General features: G+C 44.4%; 1 pseudogene; it reads right to left on the bottom strand.

Moving 5' to 3' along the window:
• Positions 1-1,494: 1,494 nt before the first annotated feature.
• LOC102535286 (kinesin-like protein KIF3C) lies at positions 1,495-3,502 on the bottom strand (annotated as a pseudogene).
• Between the last annotated feature and the right edge of the window lie 4,850 nt (positions 3,503-8,352).

The raw sequence follows: 8,352 nt of genomic DNA, 5'->3' as shown, positions 1-8,352 counted from the left end.
CTTCCTCTTCGTGGAGGAGGCGTACTGGGCGGCCACGACCAGCGAGCGCAGGCGCGTGCCCTTGAAGAGCCCAGAGAGGGCGCCTCTAAGGAGAACCCCCTGCTCCCCACCACCCCGCGCAACCCCTCCTCAACAGCGGCGGCGCAGGCGCGGAGACGCCGCCCCACCCCCACCCGCAGCCCCGCGAGGTGTAGCCGGAACTTCAGCCCAGGTGGGACTGGAGCCTAGGCACCCAGACAACAGCGAACCCCACCTCATTCGAGGGGACCTACAGGGCCGAAGTCATGCCAACCTGGGGCCCCCGAAGAGAAAGTACAAGTGCCACGACGCAGGCTGCGAGAAAGTTTTGCGCCTTGAGAACTCACAACGGCAAGAGGGCCTTCGCCTGCGGCTGGCAGCACGGCAACCTGAAGTTCGCGCCTCCGCCGACCTGGCGCGGCGCCGCCTCACTGCGCACGCGCGAGAGCGTATGTGGCCCACCTGTGGCAAGCTCTTCACGGGCGAGGACCGCTTGAGGAAGCCCGCGCGCCCCGGCACCCACTCCTGCCCGGCTGCTGCAGCCGCCCCGCGGGGACCCGGCCCCGCTCCCTCAGCGACGACAGCCGCTCCGACGACGCCAGCAGCTCTACCACCAGCCCGGCCCACGCGCCCTGAGCGCCCGGCCCCCGCCGGGCTCTCACTAGCCCCGCCGCCCCCGCCCCTCGTCGCCATGGGCCGAGGCCTGAGGACCCTCCCCCTTACCGCAGCCAAAAGCAGATGTTCTCACTTGGTCTCCTGAATACTTGTCTTTTCCAATTTTGTGATGAGAAAGGAGAGAACTCTGTGAAGTCGACAACGAAAGCAGTTTTCTTCACCTCAGGTGTGAAAGTAAATTTGTAAAACAGCAGCAACAAAACAGCATCCACAAATTGCACAGTAGACACGTCCGTGAGGGTGAGATTCAGCGGTTCCTCTTTCTCAGGGATGGACATGTCCCAGAGTTCAGTAAAGGAGAGACCCCCGCTTCCCGCCGCCTTACTCTGTACATAGATCTGCACTCTGGAGTTTCCTTTAGGTTCAGCAACACACTGGGGACAAAGCCCGCACTGCAGGTGGAGCTCTGTTCCTAGTCTGCATATCAGTGGATCAGTCCGTTGAGAGCTGTCATGGTCACTGACATTTGTACTTCAGGACAGATTCCTAAGCTGGGGGCCCTGCGTCTCCCTTTTACTGCCCATCTACCCAGCCTCCAGCCTCTGCTCTAGCTCCCGGCCAGGCTCAGAATGCAGACGGTTCTGAGGGACAGGTGGCCTTAAGCAATGGTGGACAAAGGGAGCACTCTACCCAAGGAGACTGCAGAGTCATCTGGCTTCATGAGGCCCTGCCTCTCCCTCTCTCCGGGACCTTCTCTCTGGGGCCCCTCAGAGCACTGGAAGCAGAGATGCAACTCGGGTTGGGCGGACAGTTGTGCCATCCCATGTCCAGTGTGACAAGACCAGGCTATCCCCCTGAGCCTCAGCTATTATGCACACAGTCCTGTGCCTGGGATGCTACCATTGTCATGGCAAGCTGAGTATACTGACTGACAGGCCTCTTGTGGCCCACTGCAGACATGGGCTGCTGCTGCTTTTGCTATTATTGAATCCAGCTGACAGAAGTGGATGGCCCCCTCTACTGCCCCGCCTCACAATACAGGAAAAGCTTGTTTACGACCTTGTTCTTCTCCTCAGGAGGATGAAGTTCTCAATGATTAGTTACTTGAACTTGAGTTCCCAGGTCTGCTCATTCTGTGCCTTTTGCAGATCCTCCTATATATGGACATGCTCATCATACTTCTCCTAGATGTCTGCCTTCACTGCCTGCTGTTTGGCATAGAGCTTCTTGAGTTTCTTCATTTTGACTTTGATGTCCTGCTGCAGGGATGTGTAGGTGCCCTGGAACTACATGGTCTCTTCACCTCAAATCATCACCTCCTGTTGCATTTCCTGCTCATGGCATTTTTTTGCTTGGCAATCTCCTGACTCTTTAGTTTCTAAATCTTCTGCTGCTCCTTGTTGTGATCCATGATGTTCCTGCCCCGAAGGAGCAGCTTGCTCTCCACTGCCTTGTACTAGGATGCAAGCAGCTCTGGAGATCTTCCAGCATCTTCTCCTTCATCTCCAGCAACTTCTGCTTCTCCTCACTCACCAGGCTGCAAGACATCCTGGATGGTCACCTTCTCTTCCTCTAGCTGCTACTTCTGCATCTGCAGGTAATTCTTTATGTTCTTATCCAAGGCCAGTTCCAATAGGCTGGGGCAGGTGGTGGTTGTTATCCTCCTCTTCTGCCTCCCAGGTCTTGATCACTGGCCCTTCATGGTATCCCACTGTGGCTGACATGGCCTTCTTTATGCTGCTACTCTTCTTCCAGAGCCACTTTCCCAGCACTCCCTTCTTCTACAGATGAGACTTCAGGTAGGTGATCTCCTCCTAGAATTCTTGCAGCTGTGTGTCTTTGGGATCCTTGTGCACCCAGGGCTTGTTCTTGATATTCTTGGCTTGGTTCACAAAGTTCAGGTTGGAGAGGATCTCCTTGGAGCCAGTAAGAAGCTAGCTCCAGTGAGGCCACCATGATGGTCTTATCATTCCCCTCAAGAGAGTCCTGCAGCAGCCGGGTCAGCTTGGAGTCCCAGTAAGGGATATGGGTGCTCCTGTTGCCCACCAGAGCAGTGATCTGACAGGGCAGACAGAAAGATTTGATTTTGGAGGGTTCCTTAGGCCCTTCTCTACCACTACCTTCACCTTCACCATCACCATTGTGCATGAACTGTGTGCCTATTTTTTCAGCTCTGTAGGGACCTGCTTTATTCTGTTTCTTACTACTAGTCAGATCCACTAGATTGAGCTTACCCAAATAGATGTGGTCCTGGCCATCATAGTCACACTCAGTGCCATCCATGGTAATGACAAAGATGGAGTGGGAGCAGGAACTGACTTCATTCGTGTATGTGTTGCCCATAACCCGAGTCTGGTTCCACAAATTCATCATATGCTCAATCTCCTTGATAGTCTTGGTGACAAAGGAGGAGAGGTCCTTGATGTGGATACCTCAGGGTTCTCTATCAGCTTTAGCCTCTTGCTGGGCTACTTGGAGAGCAGATCTCAAATCTCCTTCTGGTATATCTCCAGGTAGGAGGCCTGGACCAGGTACTGCTGGTTCTAAGAGCATGAGAAATGAGTGAAGAAATGTTCAAAGGTGTTACCCTGTACAGCTTGGGCTCCCTTGCATGGTATAGGTCATGCCAGTGCCCATCTGGCCATAAGCAAACACCATGCCATTGAAACCCTGAAGTATTGAGTCTACTAGGGGCCTCAAAATTTTATCATCTAAGTCTGATAGTGTGGGGATTCCACAGAGTCACCTGGCCCAGTTTTACATCCACAGTCAAAATCTACTAGTAAATAGCATTCTCGTCCCTGTGGCTGAGAGAGTGGCACTGGGCCATCACCTTCAGGACCTCTCTGGCCTTGTTTTTACTGGCCATCTTGTTGCTTCATCCTTCCACCACCCCCAAGCTGGCGTACTCTGCAGCCTGGGTGGTCTTGCTGCACTCTGTAGGTCTGGATCAGTGGGGCTGACCCAGCCCCCAGTGCTACTCTTCAGTCTGCATACAACCTTCCAGGGTGGGGATTCTGGGAGATGTCCCCACTAGTGCTGCAGTCTGGGCCCCCACAGTTCTTCAGTCCTTGCAGCATTGGTTTGTGGGTGGGGAGGTGTACAGCGGGGAGAATTAGGCAGAATTCCTGGAAGTCACAGGAGCTATGGTAGCTGAATGGCAGTGCCTAGAACTCCTCATTTTGGGGGCAGAGGAAGCCCTGCTGTAAACAGCTATGGCAACAATGAGATACAAGAAGAGGAAAATGGGATGGGGGTTGGCACCACAGAACAGTCTTCTCTTCCTCCTCCTGCTCGTGGTGGGAACTGCTGGTCCTGGATGGCTGGGGGTCCCAGACTTCCCATGGGCAGAGACTCACATGGAGTCTTACCTCAAAGATGAGAAATTATTCTTGCCACCAGCATGGCTGTTGCTACCTCTGCCTCCACTTTATCTGTCACCACCCCTGGAGGGAAAAAAGAGAAAGGTATGAGAACAGCAGTGAGAGTAAAAGATCTCTCTTTATATGTAAAACTTCTCTGATCTTTTAAAGTTTGATTATCAGATGATGGAGAATGAGCCATATCTTTTCTATCATAAAAATGTTTTCTAATATGTGAAGTTTTGTTTTAAAGAATATAAGCAAAAACAAAACCTGTCATTACCAATGAAAACTCAGTGTAGATGATATGCATACTTTTATATCATGTGAAAATTATACCTTCTTCTTGAATATATAATTATGAAAAACATTAATTTGGCGCCTCTGTGATAACTACTGGGTTTAGATATAGCTACTAAATGTTAAACCAGATAAGTAATTTCCAACTTATACCTCATTAGTTTTTGTTCCCTTCATTGGAGAAAGAAACAACTGTTTAATTTTTCTCATTCTAAGTAAATGTCTGTCTGAGTTCTAGTGGTAGAATTGGTTTTGCCCAGTTGAAGGATTCTTAAAAAAATATGCATCTAGTTGTTCCTAAGAAATGTGGAAGAGTTTCATTTCAACTTGTAGTTCATTGTAAATATGTTGTTTTCACTTTCGTGGCAGTTCTGTCTTCCTCATCTCTTTTATATATCTTAGAACAAAACAAATGACAAAAATGTAAACTATATACTTGTCTTGAGGACCTTAAAGAATTTAAGGAATTGATGGATCATATCTAGTCTAAAGCTACAGGATATTGACCAAAAAGGGGAAAATAGGAGATCTTCACTCACAGTGGCAAACTCTGCATTGTGTAAAGAGTAAAATGATTTACTATATAAGAAAGCTTAGTAACAAGGTAATGCAAACTTAGAAATACTGCTGAGAATGAGTTGGCATTACTATGGTATCTGGCTAGGAGACCACCAAATACCCTAATCCTGCTCTTAGCCAATCATCCCTCCTTATGAAATAAGAAAATATATGCACAGTTATAAAAGGTCAAAGCCAGCTGAAGAAGACAATTACTAGCCATTACTTTGGTGGCAAACCTCAATGCAGGACGTCTCCCCCTCAGTTATGTAAGCCTGAATGGTATATAATTACAAATACTGAAGTAAGGTCTCTTTTATCTAAGTGCAAACTGAAGTATCAAATTACAAGAGTTTGAGAGATAGGCAAAAAATTTATCCATTTTACCTTCCCAAGTGTGAAATCAATAAAGAGCCGTACCCAGAAGTCAAGCAGATAGCATTTGTTCTTCAGTCAAGTAGTTCTGCTCACAGCCTGTGCATTCTTGAAAAAGAGAAGAATATTAGGGGCTGAGTGAGGGGTGCTTGTACAACTCCTTGTCCCAAGAGAGGGTGTTTAATTATTATCTCCTCCCCTCAGTGTTGACCATGTATTTATTATTGAAGGGCTTTTCAAAAAGTCAGTGGCATATTTGGCTTTTCTCAGACAAGAAGTAAATGAAGAGAAATAGAAAATAGATGCTGAGAAAAGCAACACTCAACACATAGAGATCAAAACTTGCCAATTGCAATAAATGACTAAAACATTTCAACACAGCATTTAATGATGGAATCAAGGAAACTCTACCCAAAAAGTACCAGACTCACATGTTTGCATAATTGAATTCTATCAAAACCTCAAGAAACTCATAATTGCATTTCTGTTCAAATTCTTACTGAGAATAGAGAAGGAAGGAAAGCTTTAAATTATTTTTATGTAAATTCTTGGTATCATTAACAAAAACTGACAAATATGCAAAAATAATTTCTAATATGATAAACAGTACCAAACTACTAAAATAAAATATTAGCAAGTACAACCCATTGAAGTATTAAAAGAATAACACATCATAACCAAGATGAGCTCATTAAAGTACTGGAAATATGTTTCAGTATTAGAAAATCAATTAAGTTTAACCCACTTAAGTATGTCAAAGGACAGAAACCACAATATTTATTCATAGTTGTTAAAGATGACATTTGATACAACAGAATATCTATTCCAAATAATATTTCTTGAATAAAACTTCTTTCCCATGATAAATTGATAGTATAAAAAATTTAAAATGTCTGCATGCTAGAATTATGTTTAAAAGGCAAAATATTTCCTATATATACTGCTAAAAGGGCAAATTTTCTTATATCTTAACCTTGATTGCCTAGGAAATAGAACCTGAGACAAAAATATAATGTGCTAGCAGTTAATTAAGAGGAAGGGTATAGCTTCAGGGAAGTGAAGGACAAAGGGGAGTGGGGAAGGAAAGGAGGGAGAACAAGCAAGTGGGCGCGATATTAAACAGACTGCAGCTTATTAAAAATACATCATATTTATAGGTCTCACGGTGTGTTCAGAGAGGTCATTTGAGCTACTGTTTCAGCTGTTGTCCTTCTTTTTAAAAAATTATTCCAGTGATTTGCGATACTGTCTTAATTGTATCCTAATTTTTAAAATATTTTCATTCATCTCTATTTTTATGGCATTCTATTGATCTATTTCCCATTTGGGTGGTAATTACACACTTTTAATTGTTGGCTTAACTACACTTGGATATATTATTGGCTAGTCTACCTGTCTTGCTCTTCTTTTGAAGAACTCCCTAAGATAGTTGCTTGCTCATTTTTTCCCCATATGAATGTGTGTTTGCCTAACTCCATCTTTTAAAAGTTGGTATTTTTTTAGGACCACATTCATTTTGGAAAATAAATGAGGAAGACCTGACTCTTTGGCTTTCTGTCTAATTGTCTGAAAGACTGCCATGAAAATGCTATATGACAATTCTCCTGTACTCTCAGTTGTTTAAAAGAAAATTCATGTAGTCTCATGAATCTGTAGGATACTTGTTCTGTGATTTCAGATAGCTTGTCTTGTGTGGTATTACGCTTGTCACTGAAATCGACTATGGGATGCTTGGGGCAGCTCTTCTCATTTTCCTTAGATAACAGTCCTTGCCAGGTGCTGTAATGTGAGTGTTTCTGTCCCTCCAAAATTCAGATGTTGAAATCCTAACCCCCATGGAATGCTATTAGGAGGTGATTAGGCTGGGAATGTGGAACCCTCATGAATGAGATTAGTGCTCTTATGAAAAAGGCCCAGAAATTTCATTCACCCCTTCCACCTCCTGCTGGTACAGATAGATGGCCGTCTAGGATGCAGGCTTTTACCAGATGCTGAATCTGCTAGTGGTTTAATCTTGAATTTTCCACCCTCCATAACTGAGATATAAATTTCTGTTGTTTATAAGCCACCTGGCCTATGGCATTCTGTTGTAGAAGCCTGAATAGACCACTACACCTTGATATGTTACATTCATGGAAGGTGGCATGAAGTACAATAAAGCAAGTAGAAACATATAAGATTACTTAATTTCTAGCTTTGAAACTAGCATACTGTCACTTCCACATACCTGATGTTGGCAAAACCAAGTCATAGTCAAGTAAAAGTCAAAGGGTATGGAAGTACACTATGATCATTTTGAGGCCATGGTGTGAATGCAGGAATAATTGGATATTGGATAAAAACATTCAGTATACCACAGTTTACCTCTTGGTTTCAATTACTCCTGTCATTCCTGCATGTAAAACATACTCATCTCCATCCCAGGACCACCATATGTCTTATACAATAATAACATCAGATTTTAAATTTAAGATATTCTGATTCATGCCAGGTTACATCCAATTCTCTTGTCCCACAGACCTATGAACTAAAAAAATAATCACCTATACTGCACTTACCCTATATAAAATGCTGTCCAGGGAAAGAATACACACACAATACACATTCTCATTTTGAAAACAAACATATTCTCATTTTGAAAAGCAGTCACTACTGTATATTGATTTTGAAACACTAGGCAAATGTTACCAGGTACACAAACTCTTGGGCTGTAGGTATTACTTGCTTAGGCATTCAATTCTAATCCCTAGGATTGTTTCCCAGATCCGTATTTGTTAAAGCACCAGTGTGTATGTTGGTGACTGCCAACATCCTCAGCCTACTTCCTTCTAGTTGAACACTTGGGGCCCAGAGTCAGGCATTTTTGTTTGTTTTGGGTTCTAGAATGAAGGTCTTTTGCTTATAAAATCCTCTCTGAAACTTTGTAAGGTTTTGTGTGTCTGAGGATACCCAGTTCTGTGCCAAAAGCTACATTCACAATTTTTTTTTGAACCATGACTTTCTTGTTGGACTTAATTACTAATACACTGATAATATTATGCTACATTGGGACTTACATTTCTTTAGGAGGCCTATTGACCGTCTAAAACAAGAGAAAGCTCACTCTCCTTGAACTGGTGTCTAG

This window comes from Vicugna pacos, chromosome 2 (genome assembly GCF_048564905.1).
Source record: "Vicugna pacos chromosome 2, VicPac4, whole genome shotgun sequence".
In the NCBI taxonomy this organism is placed as follows: Eukaryota; Metazoa; Chordata; class Mammalia; order Artiodactyla; family Camelidae; genus Vicugna; species Vicugna pacos.
This window is presented reverse-complemented; position numbering and strand designations above follow the sequence as displayed.